The sequence below is a fragment of the Ailuropoda melanoleuca genome, chromosome 6, assembly GCF_002007445.2.
Source record: "Ailuropoda melanoleuca isolate Jingjing chromosome 6, ASM200744v2, whole genome shotgun sequence".
NCBI classification, from domain to species: Eukaryota; Metazoa; Chordata; class Mammalia; order Carnivora; family Ursidae; genus Ailuropoda; species Ailuropoda melanoleuca.
Window position 1 is genome coordinate 60,405,899 of NC_048223.1, and position 18,520 is coordinate 60,424,418.

Consider the following 18,520-nt stretch of genomic DNA (forward strand, 5'->3'; position numbering starts at 1 on the left):
TAAAAAAAAAACACAACTGATGTGCCTTCTTTCTTTGAATTCGACTTTTGCTTTGTGAAGGTGTATTGATTTGTGCCTGATGCATGCTATATAGACAATGCTGTATTGTGTACACTCAGTACCTAATTTCATAGGGACTTTACTGAAAAAGAACTTTCCATTGCTACGTTGTAGCAGTCGCTATGCTTCTTGTTTACACAAGCTCAGAGCAATCTGAGGCACAGATATCACTTCCATGTACAGAGTTAAAATATGCATGGTTTGTATTAAAGCTCTGTGCCTTAAGGAGCTGCCATATGACTTAATGGTACTCCTTGAGAAATCCATGAGAGGAAATCAAATTTTTAGCAAATCAAAGAGAAAAGCACTCCCCAAGCAAATTCTGGAGTCTAGGAGAAACAATTTCTCATTAATAACAGTTCCAGAAACCAAAAGTACTAGAATAATAAATATGGAACAAATCATAGCTCCCTTTAGCATTAGCCAATTTCAGTCTTTTGAGCACAACCTGGATTATGGATGACACGTGACATATTCTTCTAAAAAGCTTTAGGGAAGGTAATTTTCAGAAGGCGCTCCCGGTAACGTCTTCTATTATAGCCCCTACTTGCTTTACAGACTCACCTAAGGGCAACAGATGGGAAGAAAGATGGAAGAAAGAGGAAAGATGGCACAGCATGGAGCAGGTATGTGTATGGTGGGAGAAACTCTAGGCAGAGCACTGGAAATCCAATGGTTTAGCTGAAGCTCTATCACTTCCCTATGCGCTCAGCCAAGCCTTCCACCTTGCAGGGTCTCCGGTCCCACACGTGTAAAGCAGAGAAGGGAGCTCCTTAAGATTCCAGAGACAGGGTGGCCTTCCTGTCAAAAAGGAAAGCTCATCCTTCATGCACCTCCACATTGCCTAACATTCTTTAATAAGTAGGGACTTTTGATGTTTTACCACACTAACAATGATTTGAAAATGGTACCCTACATACACAATGTTGTGTTCTCTGGCTCTGGGTTCACATCTGTCTCTTTCTTCCCCTCCATTTGATCTGTTTCTCTGCATTTAAAAATACTCCCAAGTGTTGCCCAGGCTTCAGCCTCAGTCTTGGGGGCATGTAGCCCACACTCCATACAAGGATGGCTTGTCCTGCCCATGTGCCTATGTCATCCCACCTTGCACATGAGGACGTGGACTCTGAGAAAGGCAAAACAGCCATCTCAGGCAGACCCAGAACTCTGAGCCCTTGCAGACAACTCAGGTGCTTTCCAGCAGGAGCCTGGAAGCCTCTGCTTACTGAAGTCCACAAAATCTGCCAGCTGCCAGTTCCTCCTTTTTCAGGGACAGTACTCAGGACACCAGAAACATGGCCCTGGGACTCCGAGAGCCAGGGTGAAGACACTTCTCACATCGAGAAATATGGGGCTGCCCAGGCTCCCCAGAGGATTCCATGCAGGAACGTAAGGCTACAGGGCTGCAGTAAGCTGGTCTTAGCTGGAATTCTGTTTTCTAAACAGTAACTCATCACACAGGTTGGACCATGGACAAAGCAAACAATCTCTAGGCCCCTGACTGAGCCGCTAAGGTGAGGTGCACAGTAGCTCGGTAGGGTTGGGGGACTAGGGAGAACACTCTTCTCCAGGCTCCCTGGGCCAAGGCAAGGCTGACTCTGTGTGGATTGTTACCTCTCCAGGACAGAGAGACTTTCTGGCATCTCTTGTCTCCTTCCTCAACCAGGAATCTGCCTTCCTGCCACCTGCCTCACCTGTTCAAGCACCCACACCTTCCCCATCCATTGCCACCTCCCCTGTGCCTGGGAGCCTAGGCATGCCAAGACTTTGCAGGTGCTCTTCTTGACTCATAAATCCATCCCTGTGCACTCTCAGACCCTGTCCATTGCCACAGTTTTTCTCCTTTTCTTTAAGTGTGTTCTGCAACATTGACAATACGAGGGATGAAGACTGTAAAATAAACACCATGGACCAATCATCCAGTTTATAAAAGAAAATTTTACTGAACCTGTTAAAGACCCTCAGATCACATTGTGCCCACTGCCTGCCCCAGAGGCGATGGTTTTTAGGTAGTTATCATTCCCATGCACATATTTACCCTTTCCCTTGCCATGTATGCATCTTTAAAACATACACTGTTGTTTTGCATGTTTTTAAATAAATAGTTAGTATTGTACTGTATGCATTTTTCTGGAACTTGCTTGTCTCACTGAGATTATGTCTCTGAGATTTGTCCACATTGATATGCATAGCTATAGCCCACTCACTTCCACCACTGTATATAGTATTTTGTTATGCATGTAAGTCACTTATTCGTAAAAGAAATACTCCAACCATAAAACAAGGAGTAGTTCACCTTTACATATAAAGGGTCCTCATATTAAAATGGAATAGATAGTAGTCATCAATCCTTGATTTGTTTCCCCCATTCCTTCGCATCGATTTGATATCCTTAAGTAATTTAAATGCTAAGTAAATTCAATTATGTCCATCTGGAGTGATTACCTACAAATAATCCCATGTTTTAAGTAACAGAAAGAGGTATTTGTATTACGACACAGAGAAACCGGACTAATGGCCAGGTCACAACTACCTGGTCCTAGAGATACCATGGCATGACTCACAACATACAAGTTTGAGAAAGAAGCTTGGTGAGGAGGATTACACATCCAGCTAAAGGGTGCACCAGAACGCAGATATTCTGCAAAAGGAACTCTTCACATGAATGGAGCAAATCCATCTGTCAATGAATGCAATAACCCAGTCTGGCACCTTATGTTCATCCTCCCATCATCAAATGTGAAAGAAACAGTCAACTCTAGATATCTGCTTAGTGCCAGGGAGAACATAGGTTGGCAAGTGAAGAAAAGGGGGCACTAAGAAAAATGGGGGAAATGGCAGCCATAGGAGAAGCCGATACTTTGAGGCAGTGGTGGGTCCATCTGTTTTCAAGAGTTGCTTCAAGAAGGAACCAGCTGTCTGATACTGAGGGAAAGTAGAATAAGAACTTGTATTTAAAATAAAATCATATTAGAAAGCAGACAGGTCTGTTCTGTTTTACTTGTTTCCAAATCACGACCAAAATCTTCATCCTGTTTTATTGGCTTCTGGGGCTGAGCACTGGGTAATTTAGATCATTTTGCAAAATTTAGTTAAGGGGACTAAATTGCCAAAAATCTTGAGAAATCTATATTATTTGTATTCCATAAGACACATGTCTAGAAATATACATGCAAACTTGGACGGACTCAACTGCCATTTTTAGCGCCTGGAGGAAGAAAGAGAAAGAAAAGGACATTTTGGTTGCCTCCATGTTTGTATTCTTTTCTTGAAAACTCAGACACACCTTGCCTTCATGAAAGTTTTTTCCTTAACAACCTCACCTGGAACGTTAAGCTCACAGAAACTACCCAAGAATTCTGAAGGCTTACCACACACAACTATAAAGAAGGAGTCCTGCCAGTGTTGTTTAAGGAGTAAAATCATCATGAGGGGATTGTTCATTACGCTGAGGGAATAACAGTCATTTGACTTTACAGTCCAGGTTCCTCTGATTTCACACAAGCTCCCCACAGTTCCTTCCCTTGCTCTTTCCTCCTCCTTTTGCACTGCCAGAGAGACAAGTCCTCAGAGGCTCATTTATTTGTATATTGACACATTTGTAGATGAACTTGTTCAAAAAAGATCCAGAAAATGGTGAAACAGCCCACATACATAATCCCAGGCCATTCACACACAGTAGCATGAGAAGGCACTCTTCGAAGCTTTTGAAAGAAGGGAGCCTAGAATAATCCTGTGTCTTCAGCTGAGGCTTCACTTCCCAGCCGGCTTGCTCTGGACAGGCTACATCAGGCTTGGGTTTTCAGACAAACACGTTTTCAGACAAACAAAAATTATCCCTGGAGGACTGCAGGAACATACTCCCCAACTGTACTCCTTCCCTCGGTTTTCACTCAATAGTTCAAACGCCAAAAATATAAACTATGATTCAGCTTTTAAAACTTCTGTGGTCCTGTCATCATAACAGAGGGCCAGACGTGGGAGGGCAAGAGAGAAAATCCAATTACTCCTACCCCCACGGGCAAAAAACCTTATCATTTTACCCTAGCCCCAGCAGAAGTTTTGCATGAAAGATCCCACCTGTCAGTTTTTCGTTTGTTTCAGCACAAAATCTCTGAGGCAGCATTTTTAACTCAGAGGTAACTTTTATTAAAAATGCCTATTACAGCCAGCTGGTGTCAAACCGTTGGTTTCCTAGCCAGGAATCAACTGAAGAGGCTGCAGTTCTCTGTTTCATGGAGATGAGAGCTGCAAGCTATTAATACCAACTTCCAAAGCTGGTCTGCAATGGGCCAGGCGAACCAGGGAAGGTGGGGAGTTCCGGAGGAGAGTGAGAGGAGCCTCCCCTTCCATTCCCCCTCAAGTCACAAATTTCGGTCTTAAATGCACTCTTTCCCCCATCCTGGACTGGTTCTTTCTGCAAAACTGGATCACGCAAAGACACATCCCAGAATTACATTCCGGCTTTCCTGTTGCCATATTTGTTACATTAGCATAACATATGCTATCAAACACCAACAACATACGTGTCAGACGCAAAATGCCCCAGAGAAGACTCAGGTTCTCCACACTGGGAAGGTATTTGCACAGAGTGGGATCATCAGATCCAGAGAACCCATCAACCCAGACATCAGCTTACTCAGTGGGTGGTGGGGATAGTGGGTGTGGAATGCAGCCTCCCCACCCCAGAGGAGAGCATATCCGTCACCCGCCAAAACCTGGACACTGAATCCAGAACTGCCCTTCCCTTGCCACCCTCCCTGGACAAGGGACCCTCAGAACTGTACACTCTAGGTCTCCTGGTGTTGTCATTTATGTGGTGGACCCTCAGCCTTTGGCATTCCTGAAGCTGCTCAGGACAGGAAAGCTGGGGCTGGTATCACTGACAATTCCTGTCCCAAGACTCAGACGGCCCTGGTACTGACCAGGTGGGTCTTTGTGGAAGATCTCTAGATCCAGAGTCGTTAATCCCAGGTCGGCGTTCTGGCTCTCCGTCCACTGTTTTTTTAACATGCATGAGACTCGGTTTCCTCTCCCTACAGTGCAGGTGCTAATAGTGAGCCCCTTGTATGCTGATGACATTTAATGTTTTTGACTGAACACTTTGAAAGCAAGCTTCCACAAACACCCAATGCCCTCTGGTTTGGGTTCATGCTTCCTCTAGTAAGAAGACCCTCCTACTTCTAGCGCTCTCAGGAGAAGCCTGTGGAATTCTGGATTCACGAGCAAAGTCCCCAAACCTGAACTCGTTTCATTTCCCAGGAACTGGCACTTCTCTATCGTTCCCTCCATCAGTGGCACAGTTACCGAGTGCAAGGCTGGGAAGTGGGAGTCATCCTAGAATCCTCTTTCTTACCTCGAGGCTCCCAGGAATCCATCACAGAGCCTGCTCATCCTCCTTCCCTGGCACCTGCTGACTGTGTCCACACTTGCCTCTCCTCACCCCACCTAAGCCTTATGTCCTGAGGGTGCTCCCTGCCTGCACTCTGGGCTGCTCTACCCTGCACACAGCTGTGGAGTGCTCTAAGTCCAAGGATGTGACACCCTCCCCCAAATCGGTAGTAGCTCTTCACAGCCTTCAGCAGAAAATTCAAGTTCCTTGGCTTGGCACACAGACTCCTCTTTTGGGATCTGGCACCTGCCTCCTGCAGGCCTCCCCTTTGACCCACCCCATATCCACTCACACCAAGCTCACTAGGGGCCCTGTGTCATGGCCCATGCTATTCCCGGCACCAGGCCAACCCTTTCCCACCTGGCTGTCTGGCTACCACTTACCTACAAGGATGTGAGTTCCACAAGGGGCAGGGGTGGAGTGGGAATGTTGGGGTGTGGGTTTGCTCATTGTTCTATTTCCTGAACCTAGCACAGCGTGTGGTACTATGAGCAGAAACCTAATGAACACCTGAAAGAATGAATGAATGGTTACTCAGGACGCAGAGGAAGCATCCTTTTCTCGTGGGAGCATTTCGTGGTCCCTCTTGTTAATCTCAACAACCATGTGCAATCCTTCATTTGAGTCTCTCTTTCTGCCACATCATCCTGAGGTACCTGCCTTATAACATCTGCTGCTCAGCGCCGACAGCTCAGTTCCCCGTGCATGCTCAGCACCATGTCACAGGCCTTGTTAGAGAAGAACTGTCCATGTTTGCTCTTGTGTTCTCTGTCTCTCCCTCTTCCTCTCTCCCCGCTCTCTCCCTCTAACCTGGTTCTCTCTCCTGTGTAATCCGACCCAAAGAACCAGGTACCAGGGCCTGCACCCTGCATGTTAGCATCTCATTGGGCTTAGTGACAAATACATAATAGGCTATCCTACCCTTTTAGACCACTCCACATTCACACTAGAGAAGGACTCGTTTTTCCTAGCTAATCCACAGGCCCAATGTTACCAAGGACATGGTCAAGTACACCCTATCTGTTCAGTTCAATGGTGCAACTCTGATGGAGGACAGTGACTATGCCTTTTTGGTCCAGAAACATAAAACCACCTCACTGTGTAGACAGCAAATACCACACAGATTACAACAAACAGGCACTATAGTGAGATAGGACAAGACAGACTACATTTCCTATTCAAGGTGTTTGTTTTTTCGAGTGACGTCTGAAAGATTTGTGTGAGGAGAGAGAGACAGACTCACTGATGAGGGCAATGGGAAACAACTGCTCCAGGATAGAGGACAGGAAACTCAAACACATTTTCTCTGCAATTTCCAAATCCAGTTCCAGTCGAGTCCACCTCTCTTCATTTCATGAAATAAGAGGCCAGGACTGGGGGAATTCTGGAGATCACTCAGTTTGAGAGGATGGGGCCGTCACCTTGTGCTTCTTTATCTGGTTCTTTCTCAGGGCTTGGGGAGTATTTAAAGATCATCGTTCCCAGCTGCAGGGACCCTGACTTATGAGCTCTGCAAATAAGTCAGCCTGAGCTGGGGAGAATAGTACATTCACCCAAGGCAACAATTAAAAATCACTGGGCCAATATTTGCTCTGTCCAGCTCAACTGTATTGGTAGAATCTGAGAGAAGATCAAAGTCCCCTGTGTCCTCCATGGCCTGAGACGGGAGCAGGAAGGAAGAGAAGGACCAAGGGCATGGGCACTGAGTCTCCGCTGACAGAGTGTGTGGCCTGAGTCCCGGTTTGCTCATCATCACAAGGGGGGAAATACCTCCCTCACAGGACAGTTGAGAGGGTTAAATGTGAATTTGTGAGGCTATGAGGTAAAATACCTGATACATGGTGAATGGGAGTGATTATTATTATCATGGTTTTGCTTCAGTTAAAATGAGGTCATGAGGGTGGGCCTAATCCAGTCTGACTGAGGTCCTTCTATGAAGAGGAGGTTAGGACACAGACACACAGAGGGAAGACCAGTGGAAACACAGGGAGAAGGTGGCCAGCTACATACCAAGGAGAGAGGCCTTCAAGGGAGCCAACCCTGCCTACACCTTGACTTTGGACTTCTGGCCTCCAGAAATGGGAGACAACAGATTTCCATTGTTGAAGCCGCCTGGTATGTGGCAGCCCCAGGAAACTGAGGCAGAGGACAAATGGATGCCCCTGCCAGAGAAACACCACCCTTGGCTACTGTGCTATATTACAGAAAACACAACATGTCTCCCCCATCTCCCTTACCTACGACATAGTATCACCATCTCTATCCTCCCAAATAAGCCATTGCCTAATCATCCTCAACTTGAAATAAAATTGAGAGGGAAAAATTTTGTAAGTGTTCAAAGGTTTCATTGAAAAACTGCTCTGAAACTAAGAAATCATAGCATTGAATTGGATTTCTCATTCCAGGCACCTTTCTTCCCTGACGCTCTGTGAGGACACAGCGATGCTTGTCCACTAGACTCTCCTGAGTCCATCCTAATTGCCTCCTTGATTCCCATGTGGATGTCCCTAACGCACTTCAAATCTACATGTCCAAAACCAGAATTAGAACCCACACCTCCCCATCCCTGGTCCATTATTCAAACACCACCATCTAACCAGCTATGCAAGGCAACAATGTAAGGTCCTTCTTGTCACCTTCACCCCTGGTGGATGCCTGAAACCGTAGATAGTACTGAACCCTCTACATACTTACATATGATAAAGTTCATTTATAAATTAGATGCAGTAAGAGATGAACAAAAATAGTTAATAATAAAATACAACAACTATAGCAATATACTACCATAAAAGTTTTGTGAATGTGGTCTCTCTCTTCTTAAAATACTTTATTGCTCGGTATTCACCCTTCTTGTGAAGACATGAGATGATAAAATGCCTACATGACAAGGTGAAGTGAGGTGAATGACAGAGACATAGTAACGTAGCATGAGGCTACTTACTGACCGTCTGGTGACAGGTCAGGAGGCAGATCCTCTGCTCCTAGTTGACCACAGGTAACTGAAACCATGGAAAGCTAAACCATGAAGGGGGGTAGGGAACTACTGTACAACCCCTGGAACCATCAACTTCTCCCCCACTACTCTCTCCTGAATCTGTGTACTTCTCTCTATCCCAGCTGATTTCATCCTCTCCCCATCTGCCCCTTGACCCACCGTAACAGCCCCCCACAGGTCTTCTCAGGAACTCCTGCCTCTCCAGTCCATTCTCCTCATAGCAGCCATGTGGTCTTTGAAAAGCCCAGACCTGGTCATGTCACTGTCTGCAGAAAATCTGTGAGCATACTCATGCAGTGCTGGCAGGGGTGCAAATCAGAAGGGCCACATTAGAGAACTGCTCAGTGTGATCCATTAAAGTTAAAGTTAGGTATATCTCAAGTCCCAGAAGTTCCACTGTTCGGAAAATGCCCAACAGAAAGGGGAAATAGAATCACCAAGTAGTTCATAGTAGTACTATTCTAAACAGCAAAACACAGGTAACTACCCAAATGTCCATCAACAGCAGAACTGATAAATAAATTGTGTTATATTCACACAGCAAACTATTGCTACAAGCAGCAAATGGAGTCTCATGGTGTTGAGTGACAGAAGCTGAAGAAAAAATACAAGGGTTTGACTCCATTTACGTAAAGTTCAGACATAGTCAAAATTCAACGACGGTCTTACAAGTGAAAAAACGGGTTACCCTGGGAGCATGCTAGTGACTGAGACGGGATCCAGAGGAGCTTCTGGAGTGTTAATAATTCCCTGTTTACTGAGTTGGGCGCTGGTCACATGATGTGTTCCGGGGGACAAGTCATAGGCTGACCCACATGAGCACTGGTCTGTATGCACATGCTTGGACTAAATACCCGTGTCCCTTCCAAATTCTTATGTTGAAACTCTACCTCCCAATGTGATGTATTAGGTGGTGGGGGCCTCTGAGAGGTAATTAAGATTAGATGAGAGCATGAGGGTGTAGCCTCAAGAATGGAAATAGTGCCCTTGTAAGAGTTGAGAGAGCACTTGCTGAGGATATGTGAGGACGTGACCAGAAGTCAGATGTCTACAAACAGGAAAAGGGCTCTCAAAAGAACTCGACCGCACTGGCAGCCTGACCTCACACTGCCAGCCTCAAGAGCTGCGAGGAATACATTTCTGTTCCTTACAAGCCACCCAGTCTGTGGTATTTTGTTACAGCAACCCAAATGGACAAAGACAGCATGTTATACTACAGTAAAAAAAAAATTAAAAAATAAACAACATAGACAACTTTTCATCCTTCTTTATATAAAGATCAAAGTCCTAACTTGTTTCAAGAACCTTCCTGGTTTGGTTCCTGCCTACCGTTTGAACCCAGGACACCCACTCCCTTCTCCCCCTCTCTGGGCCCCAGCCACACTGGCCTCACTGATCTCTCTGTCCCTCAAAGCCACCAGCTCCCTCTGGCCTCGGGGTCTTTGCACAGGCTGCTTGCTCAGCCCCTCCCCTCACCTGCAATTTTCTACTTATCCTTCAAATCTCAACTCAAACTTCACTTCCTTGGAGTGATCGGCCCCTGGCCGCTGGCTCCAAACTGATCAGTGAGCATGTTACACTCGTGTACGTTCCTTCATGGCACTTGTCATGGACTCTAACTACATGCTTGTGTCATGGATCAATGTCTGTCTCCCCCACTAAACTTAAGGTCTGTGCAGTCAGGGTGTATATCTGTCTGTTCATCTCTATAGCTGCAGCACCAAGCCCAGCATCTGCCCAATAGTATACGCTCAATAAATATTTATGGCCTGAAAGAGCGAGCCATCCTAAGACAGCAGCGTCATTTCTTTGTGTCAAACATCTCAAAAGACTAGCCCTTCCAACTCCTGAAGCTTCCTTGCTAATGTCTAATTCCTTTCTGCTGCAATTTGAGTTCATTTATCTTCATCTTGCCCTCAGCGAATATGAATTGAGATACTTACCACTAAATCTCCATTTTCCATACACCCTTTTTACATCTTTGAAGTTAGCTGTTAAGTCACTTTTGATTTTCATCTGTTCAGTCAAAATAAGCTGATCCATGCAGATTATTCCTTCCTATTCTCTAACAGTGCTTCTGTCTGAATGTAAACTCAGGCATGCAGACTTACATGGAGGAAAAAAAGGGATCTGAACATGTATGTTTCATCAAGGACAGTGGGCATTTGCATCACATCAACTCAGTATATCCAAAACAATATCAATACCTATTATCCATTGAACACCAAGTGGGTGAAGAAGAAACTCAGAGCACTCAAATTATGCATGGAAAGTAAGCCAGCTACTAAGATCCAGAGGTAGGAATAGAAACCAAGCAGCCTAGCTTAAGCATCTTACCTTTACTCAGTGAGAATATAGTAATGCTTCTTATTTTCTCCCGACCAATAAATGAACTGTACAAATACAAAACTTCAGATCATTGCATCTTGACTTTTCTTTAAACAGTAATGGGATAAATTTATAGTCCCAGAGTGCATCAAATTTAGTCATTAAATTTATGATGATTCAAGATCCTTTTGTAGTTCATAAGCGTGATGATTGGGTGTTCACGCTGTTGTGTGACATGTGCCTCCCTCAAACCTTGTTACGACCTGGGCACATTACCCGTCTGACGTGAACTTGGAGGATCCTTTTTATCTTTCAACTCTCCTGAGAAAAGGAGCCCGGGGAAGCGGACTTCATTGCTGCCAAGGCGTGAGCGGGTGCACGGAGAAATGGGCGACGCACACCTGGAGGGCGCCTGGCTGGCTCAGCCGGTTAAGCATCTGCCTTCGGCTCCGTCATGATCCCAGGGTCCTGGGATGAAGTTGCCCACATCAAGCCCTCAACAGGCTCCGCACTCAGTGGGAAGTCGTCCTCTCCCTGTCCCTCTGCCCCTCCCCTCTGCTCGGGCTCTCTTTCTCTCACGTGCTCTCTCTCTCTCAAATAAAATCTTTTAAAAAATAAAAAAAAAATTAAAAAAATTTATGATGATTCACTAAGTAGAACATGATCTTATCCCCTTTGTGCCCAGAGCCATAACATAGCTTGTCTATAACCTAGATCAGAAATATGGTAAATGGAAAAGACATCTGGGACCACACAATGGATCCTCCTGGCTGTATAAGTTTGGGCTCTGCCATCAGACCCGTTTTAGCCATTCCTCAGAATGGCAGGTGTTACAGATCTCATTTTTATTTTTATGCCAGCATAGTTAATGTATAGTGCCATATTAGTTTCAGCTGTACAATATAGTGATGCACCAATTTCATATTCCACTCAGTGCTCATCAAGGTGAGTGTTACAGATCTCTTGATGAGAAAGGGTCCTGTCATACTAAACTAAGTGCCCCCCTTCTCATTGCCTATGGGGAAGATTTCCTTCTGACCGTTAACTTTCCCTTTGATCATGTCCAGTCTGCTCTCCCTCCAGGGTGGCCCTTTCACTGGGTATAAAATCAGCACCTGTCCCATGGCTCCCACTGGCACTATTCTCCATCCAGATGGGACCAACTCCCTAAGCTGAGGACTACCCCGTATACCATCCCCAACTCCCTAAGACTTCACACTTCACCATTAACAATGGGGGGGGGACAAAGGGAGAGATCAAAGAAGTCCACATACCAGTTCCTGAGGTAGCATCAGGCAGAAAAGAATCACAGAATCATGACTCACCACAGTTACCTGTGTACCTCTGTCTGGCTTCAGAAACGACCTGCTATCGCCCCCCAAAACCACAAACCCTCTAGACACTCATTTGCTACACATAATTTTGGATTCCGGAATGCCAAAACTAGTGCAGATGTTCAGGCACAGAGCTTTAAAACCCAGACAGCAGCTGCTGTGGGTCAGCGACACCCATACCATTTCTGCAAAAGGCACGGTTGCTTTTCATGATTGCTAGGACAGTTAAGTGTCACAAGTATTGCTACATATAGTTAGGAACCTAAGACGCTAAAAGATTTACAAGGTAATAGAAGGTCCTTCGGGGTACCCTACTACACACCAGGGCTCTCAGGCCAGCTGGGAACCAGTGACCCAGCAATTTACATGCATTCTGGTGTTGTTTGCTCTATTATTTGTCCCCTTTGCTTCTATGTATTTGTGGTCCCACTTCCAAAGCCAAACTACATTGGGGAATCATGAATGGTCTAAATTCTCCATCATAGACCTTAAGAAGAAGGCAAAAGGAAGAATAGCCCTTGCTATTGCCATAAAAGAGAGAAAAAAATGAGCATGGGGTCTTCACCTTTTTGATTGGAGTGAAAACAGTTTAGTTACATCAAAACAATATGGTTAGATAATGACAGACCCAGATAAGCTAGAGGAGAATTAATGGATCATTTCAGCTATTCTGCTCATTTACAAATGAGAAAACAGCGAGGTCAAGACCATGAAATTGCCCAAGACCTCTCACGTGGTCAATTCCGTTTGCAGTACCAAAGCTGCAGCCTTGGTAGGCAGCTGGCCGTCACCAAGTAGGCAGACATTCAGCCAGCACCCCCAGGCTCCAGTATGAGGTGTCTCTTGGTGGCCAACAATCAATGGCAGGTGGCCTTCAGTCACCAAGGCCCATAGCTGGCTGGTGGCTTGCTTCCCCACAGACTTAGTTACAACAATTTCTCTCCCAACCACTAACAGCATCCTGGACCATTTCCTCCAAATATTATAGCTATATGGGTTTATCATAGCCCTAATGAAAATTCAGCTGACCACCAGACAGAGCAGACTGATTTCTCTACCACTGTCTATAACCAGGTATTAGACAAGTTTGAAGTCAAAGTGAGGCCAGAGAGAGCCAATCTCCTGTGGTCCCATCAGATGATGCTTTGAATGGGCCCTGGGAGTGCTGCCCCCTACATTTTGATAGAAATTGTTTTAAGGCTTTCATTAGCATGTCATTTAAAACTATATTCTTAGGGGCACCCGGCTAGTTCGGTTGTTGAAGCATGATACTCTTGATCTCAGGGTTGTGAGTTCAAGCCCCACACTGGGTGTAGAGTTTACTTAAAAATAAAATAGAATTAAATTAAATTAAGTTTTTTAAAAATTTAAAAAATACATAAAACTATATCCTTAACAATTCAGATGGTTACTAAAGGGATGAATTGTGGTGGTTTTGTTTTTGTTTTTTAATTGGAAGGCTATGGAAAAAAAAGGTTTTGAGTGGGAGAGATAAAACCAAATGAGTTATTTAGTGAGTTATTCACTAAGTCTTTGGCCGGCCCATAGAAAATGATGCTCAAAGCATCTGTGTTTAAGATTACTTAAGATGTCCTCTTCCAGTTGTAGAAATTGGAATTTTGGCATTTCAATTACCATTCCCCACAGAACTCTCCTGTGACATTCGATTCCAAGAGCCCATCTCCCATGTAGAGAGGACCTCTGCGTTTTTCAGTCTGGCTCTGCAGGAAAGATCCAGTTTTGAAGTTGAACCAATTTTCCTTGATAGCTTGAAATTTATTATTTGAATTTTCCTTAATGGGTCTCTTAACATGCTTTGGTAAAACTTGTCCTTATAATTCTAAACACTTTCAATTCTGTTCCTTGCATAAGTGCTCCATGAAATCCTGTGAGTCTCTACTCCCTTTAGTTTTCAAGTCACTAATGGACTATTGCATAAGACCTGACCTGTAGGGCTGGCAGAGGGACCAGGGTGGTCCCTGGGCAAGAGACACCACAGGGAGGTGCTGGGACACCAGCCCTTGGATGGCTCTTCAGGCAAAATTCAGCTTTGCTTCTGATCTGTAGCCTTATTATAAATTGTTTACCTGTTCTTGAACTTAAAATCGTAATCAATGGGGCACCTGGGTGGCTCAGTTAGTTAAGCGACTGACTTCTTGGTTTCAGCTCGAGTCATGATCTCAGTGTCCTGAGACCAAGTCCCAAGTCAGGCTCGATGCTCAATGTCAAGTCTGCTTAAGACGCTATCTCCCTCTCCCTCTGTTCCTCACCCCATCTCTGTCTCTCTTTCTCTCTCTCTGTCTCTCTCTCTCTCTCTCTCTCTAAAATAAATAAGTAAATCTTTTAAAATAAAATGAAAAGATAACCAGTATACATGTCGATGATATTTCATTTTTTAAAATGGTTAAAATGATTTTTAAAAATCATAATCAGTAGCCATAGCTGATCATCCTTTCCCCTCTCTCTTCAGGTCCTAATGAGAAAGGACACCCAAATCCTAAATCCTGGTGCCTTGATATTAGATAATGAGCTTTTGCTCCCAAGGACTCCTTAAAATGGCAATTTACAGTAGGAGATCTGGCCAGGAACTAGAGCAGAGAGGGAACCTGTGGGATGGGGCTCTGGGCATGAAGTCCCTTCCATGGCCACATGTGAAGGATGTCAGGGCCCCTCCCCCAATCTTTTTCCATAACCATCTCTATGTGAAATAAACCCGAGCTCATGTGGGGACACCTGGAATGCGTCTTTATGTGTGGTAGTGGGAAATTACATGCAACAGGAGATTATTTTAGAATGTAAAAGGAAATATTAAAACCGAAAGCACATGTAAAAACCAATTTCTTCAATAATTGCTTATCTAGGGTACAAGGACCCTGTCTCAGAAATGTGCCCTTATCTTGAAATATGCAGTAACCCCAACAATAGCTTTTATATGGAAAAGGAGTTGAGTAGATGAGTAATTTAACAAGAATTTTCTTCTACTGGTTTCCAAAGCATCGTCAAGATTGTGCTCCTGTCATCTGGATTGGTTTAAAATAAAACTCAGTTGGGTTTTTTTTCAAGAACAGATGGAAAGAGGGACACAAAGGCAAGCAGTATGCAAACAACAGCAGAATTTCAAACAGTAGTGGGTAAAGAAATGGAAAATAAACATAAGTCTAGGAAACAGCTACAACTTCAGTCCTAGGAAAGTGTTTTCTGACCTATTCTGTAGACACTTTCAAGATGAAGAATCTGTCATTCTGCCTTCGTCAACTCATCAGACTGCGGGCAGGTCAGGAGACTGGGGTCCTCGGGGCCCAACAAGGGGGAACCAGGAGACCAGAGCTGGACTTTCAGGAGCTTTTCATATAGTTAAATCAATAAAAGGAGCTGAGAGTAATAAGAAAGAGTTTTCAAGCAAATGGAGAGAAATAACCTTACAACAAGAACCAGCATGACACATACATTTTTTTTCATTACGAGGATGAGAAAATTTTTAAAAGAATGAAAGAAAGCCAATGTTAAAGGGAGTAAGATGCCTACATAATTCGATAGAGTAGATGATCAAGTACCAAAGCAAAATTCTCATTTTTGAGGCATCAGGAGTGATCTGCCCAGACAATAGCATCTGCATGTACCCCATCAATCAGGTTGTCTTCACGCCGCTAAAGTGGGGTCCGGGGAAGGCTTCCTGTGCACCCCCCACAGAGCCACCCCCCTACTCTGGGGAGGGCCTCACATGGCCCAATCCCACAGGAAAACAAGAGGAAGCCCAGGTTTTCCCTTTGGTAGGGGGTCTGTTTCGAACAGTCGGGGGCCCTCCTTTCACATAGCCGGGAAGGGGAAGACAACAAAGGGCAGCGGGCAGACACCGTGAGCAGGGTTTGGCCGCGGTGCCGTGGAGGGCCCCAGATGCAATTCAGAATTGCTCACACAGCACACACATGCACCACACACACATACGTGTACACACGTACACACCTACACACATGTGCATGTACACACATCACACACATATGCACACAGACACACACGTCCCATATGTGCACAACATACACCACCGCCACCGTTACCGATGACATGAGGGTGTCCACCCCATCTAGATGCCTGCTCTGCAGGAAGACAAAACGCTCCCAGGTCAATCTGGCTATACTAACAAGATGACGTTTAAATTAGTTATGATGTAGAGATTCATTAAGACCAGCCCATTTGTTAAGATAGATGGAAGGTGGTCATGAGCAATACAGAAATCTTCTCAGGAATTGCTCAGATGTTCTGTGTTCATATAGTTGATATTGTAAAAAGCTGCCTTTCAGGAAGAGGGTGGTATAGGAGGGACATCTGGTCCCCCTCCACCAGCGCCTAATGCCAAAATCTCTATGACCATGTCATAATTGTTACTTCCCGACTCAATGCTGGAGTTTAGGCCAGGGGTGGGGTGAGGGGCGACGGCAGGTGCAGATCCCCTGGCAGTCCCAGATTTCAAGTTCGGGAGGCCACACTGACTGGATCGTTCATAGCCAGCAAAGCCAGGATCAACCTGGATGGTATTTGATCTCACAAGAGCAGGGCTGGCCACAGCACCACAGATGGGTTCCAGCCATGTTGGTTAGGGTACAGGGGTCACAGGTCCAACAGCTCTGGGCAAGTAACTGATACAGAAGAGGCTGGGAATCAGTGAGTCAGTCCCTGGAGAAAGGGTCTGGCATGGACCATGTGAGGAGTTGTGTTCAGGGCAAGACAAATTAGGACTCAGGCTCCCCCTCTGTGAGCATGGATTCCGCCCCGAGGGTGAAGGCTTGCAGAGCCAATAGCGAAGTCAAGCACAGGCAGCTGGAGGAAGAATGCAGGCCGCATTTGGTCCTCACTCAACAGTAACCAGCCAGGACCATGATATGGGACATTCCTTGTTCAGGGGACTCAGCCACACCTGAAGGCTTGCCCACTCCACAGGAGGCATGCAGTTGGGCCCCAAAACAAAAGAAATGGATAGAAAAACCATTCTGACACAGCAAGAGACCCATAGTCTATGAGTCAGTGCTGATTTAGGCATCAGGGGTTAGTTCAAGCACATGACCCCAGAAATAAGACTATTTCAGATGCTACCCAAAAATGGGGGGAAAAATGCCAGGCCAATTCTCATTGCCTTGGAGCCTGAGCCAGAACAGAAGTGCAGGAGCTCGGCAGATGTGGGGAGGTGGGGATCAAGCCATCACCAGGGGAACACCGGGCTCATCAGTTGCCAAGGGAGTATTCAACTCCAAGAACAAAGCATTCAGAAATGAAACAAGAAAGCTGGGACCTTGGTAGGGAGGCCACCCGGAGGAGGAAAGCGTGGTCCTGGTAAGCTGACAACACATGGTATCATCTAACTGGTGTACAAATGTTGGGCACAGACATTCAATCTGGACTCAGAAGGCTAAGCCCATGCTACCTAAAAACAAATCTTATCATTAAAAAGGAAGAAAGAAAAAAAACATGTAAGAGATAAACTGCAATCATGTGGTCAGCCCCAAAAGCCAGGAGCAGAAAGCCTGTGAAGCACAGCCTGGTAAGAGAGAGAGAGAGAGACCATTGACAAGCAGGAATCAAAATGAAGTCTGAAGGTGAGGATTCTACTGGACATGAAAAAGATGTGAAGGACACAGTGAAAGCAATTTCAAACCTCACGGCAGACCTAGAGACTATGGAAACTGACACCTGCAGCAGACAGGTCTGCCTACAAAGGCTGCAATTTTGGGTGGACCATCAGGCAAAGAGGGGAGATTAAAGCACGGTTGGCCAACCACGGTAGAACCCAGCAACAGGAAGGGACCACCAGCCACAAATCACTTAAATTCAACTGCAGTTGACCCTTGAACAACACGAAGGCGAGGGGCACTGAGCCCCTGTGTACTCGAAAATCCACGTATAACTGTTGACTTCCCAAAACCTTCACTACTACTAGCCTACTGTTGACCAGAAGCCTTACCAATCACATAAACAGTCGTTAACACGTTTGGTGTGATACATGTGTTCTATGGTGGATTCTTACAATAAAGCTGAAGAAAATATTATCAAGAAAATCATAAGAAAAAATACATTTAGGGGTGCCTGGGTAGCTCAGTCAGTGAAGCGTCTGCCTTTGGCTCAGGTCATGATCCCAGGGTCCTGGATTGAGCCCAGCTTTGGGCACCTGCTCAGAGGGGAGTCTGCTTCTCCCTCTCCCCCTGCCGCTCCCCTGCTTGTGCTCTCTCTCTGTCTCAAATAAAGAAATAAAATCTTCAAAAAAAAAAAAGAAAAGAAAAGAAAAAATACATTTATAGTATGATATGTATTTATCAAAAAAATCTGTGGTAACTGGACCCACACAATTCAAACTCACGTTGTTCAAGGGGCATCTGAATATTTCTGCACAAATAGCCCAATTCTGGTCAAAGAGAGAACTAC

At 45.2% G+C, this 18,520-nt stretch overlaps 1 protein-coding gene and 1 non-coding gene across 5 annotated transcripts in view; one reads left to right on the top strand and one right to left on the bottom strand.

The window, feature by feature from the left end:
• The window catches only part of DISC1 (DISC1 scaffold protein), a 370,724-nt gene that overhangs the window by 131,979 nt on the left and 220,225 nt on the right, over positions 1-18,520 (bottom strand). The window lies entirely within an intron of this gene.
• Positions 10,958-11,061, top strand: LOC117802870. The gene has a single exon (XR_004626384.1). It is a non-coding gene; the product is annotated as a small nucleolar RNA U13 (small nucleolar RNA).